Below are 2294 nucleotides of genomic sequence, written 5' to 3'. Positions count from 1 at the left end.
CAGTTGTTTTTAGTGCACAGCCAATTTTTTGTAAACGAGTGACGTAATGTCTTACCCTTTCACCGACAATGCAATGCAAAAGAGGATGATATCTGGTTGCTAAAATGCTCGTCATTCAGAACGTTGAAAACTGTCGGGCTGAAACTGAATTTACAGATTTATTAAGCACCCACAGATTTATCATATAATAACCATTTAGTTTCTCTACGGGCTCAGATTTGCAATTAAAACAAACTTTTTTTAATGTTTTTAGAAGACAGTTATCGGGTTAAGTACCCTTCTTAAAATATAAACTAGCATTAGCTCTAGCCTTTGGATGAGATAGTTCCATGACAAAAAAAAAACGTACCTTAAAAAAGAGAGAGAAACAGAGAGCCTCAAAAAAGAAGAAAAAACTTTAACGAAAGGGCCTTAAAACATCCAGCTTGGTAATTTAGGGTACAAAAAAAAAAAAGCTGTGATCCTAGCCCCAGCATTTGTAAGGTGAAATCTCGCTTATAATTAGATGCCCCTGGGTTTCAGGGCAGTTTCAGGGAAAAAAGTGTTTCTTCAGTGGGCCTCCCGTGGCTTTAAACTCTCAATAGAGTATAGGGTGACTTAAAGTCAGTATATACATAAAAACAACCTTGCAATGCCGGGTTGGAATGAAGAATTACCCGTCCTCTATACTCCACGGACTCCGCACTCCCATGCTCCGGTGGAGTTTCAAAGGATTTCTGACTACAAGTTACCCTGTATTTATTACTGTCAGTAGTGTACATTATAAACAAAGGGGTTTAAACAAGAATCTAGGGATTACATATTTAGCTATTGTTTTAACGCTTTGCAAAATCCTTACGACATATATAGACTGGCTGAAATACCTGTAACGCTACCAGTATGATTAAAATAACATTGTTCCGCACTTGGCTTGCTTTATACTTCAGTATTTCTCATTTCAAATTAGTAATCATGTACATAGTTTGACCAATGAATGATTGCATGACCTGATAAGTCATTAACGTCGCGGTACTCCTTTGTTTGTCTGTCAGTTAAGCCATGGTGGCCTAGGGTAATTTTTTTTTTTTAAAAAACTAAAACGTCCTTTGTCATAGTTATATTTTTCATTACATTTGTCGGCAAATTGCAAGTTACAATAACAAGCAAGTATTCGATACATCCTTGCTATTGTTTCCACGTGGTCTAATTGATTAAAACAAGAAACGCCTAAGACCCTTGACCTCGGTGGCCATGGAAGAGCGTACAAACTTGTAGGCATTACTCAAATGTAGTGATTTTACTGGCTGATCACCAATCGCGTCTCCATAGATCCCTTTTGGCCATGTGTTAAGTGTCCTGACGCGTTTTTGGTGCTGACCAGAGAGAAAACGGGCTCTTGAGACGAGATTGGCTGATGACAACAGCCGCAAAAGAATCCAGCAAACTAATCACAGCTGTTATAACAACTCCAAAACAATCAACTTGTGCCATGAAAGCAAAAACAAATTCCGCTTGGGTGCAAGAAATGTTTGAGCCAATTTTAAGCGCAGTGATGTCAAATCAAACGCACAGTCAATAGAAGGTACCCTTGATGCCAGACCTCTTCCCGCTCATCAGCGGCGATGGAGAAGCGTAAAGAGCGAAGTACTAAAGTACTGGCCCCAGTTGTTCAAAACGTGGATAAAGCTATCCGCTGGTTAAATCTTTATGTAGTGGATAACGCAATTAGTTTCCCTATAACACTCATCCACTGGATAGTGATTTATCCGGTGAATAGCGCTATCCATCGTTTGAACAACCAGAGCCTGGTCGGCGAGAGATTAGTTCTTTCTCTTCGCTTAGCGACTCGCTTTCGCGGGTTCCAATGGAAAAAAACCTGTGTCACCCTGTGTGGTTAAAGACCAAATAACGTTTTGGAAGGGCTTTCTAGCTCTTTCTGGGTTAATTGCTGGAAGAAAGAGCTCCAACACGTTAACTATATTTACCTCTTTAAACTATTATTTCAAGTAATTTTCCGCTATCATCTCCTCAGCCCTTCCCTGCCAATGCACATATGACTATATATTGGCTGTCTCATGGTATGAGGGAAACTTTAAGGATTCAGCGTAGTCTAAGAAAATAGACTCAACGGAAAGCTTCATTATTTTCCCAAGGGATTTTTTCTTGATTAGGGCAGGGTTGTTGAAAGGTGGGTTAAGATAACCTAGGGTTATTGCGAAATGTGAATTCGGGTATGGAAACTTTAAAAGTAATCCAGTTTAATCTTTTTTGCATGTGATTTGCTAATTAACTTATGCCACTGATTTGTTAATTGG

The 2294-nt window shown here is 39.1% G+C and overlaps 1 protein-coding gene across 1 annotated transcript in view; it reads left to right on the top strand.

Annotated features, from left to right (window-relative positions):
• LOC140950691 (platelet-derived growth factor receptor alpha-like) overlaps positions 1-63 on the top strand; it is a 26574-nt gene extending 26511 nt beyond the window's left edge. Inside the window, exon 13 of the mRNA XM_073399935.1 lies at positions 1-63. This exon is cut by the window's left edge and continues 590 nt beyond it. The gene's annotated coding sequence lies outside the window, so the exon portion shown is untranslated.
• The last annotated feature ends 2231 nt before the right edge of the window (positions 64-2294 follow it).

This window comes from Porites lutea, chromosome 10, assembly GCF_958299795.1.
Source record: "Porites lutea chromosome 10, jaPorLute2.1, whole genome shotgun sequence".
Lineage (NCBI taxonomy): Eukaryota > Metazoa > Cnidaria > Anthozoa > Scleractinia > Poritidae > Porites > Porites lutea.
This window is presented reverse-complemented; position numbering and strand designations above follow the sequence as displayed.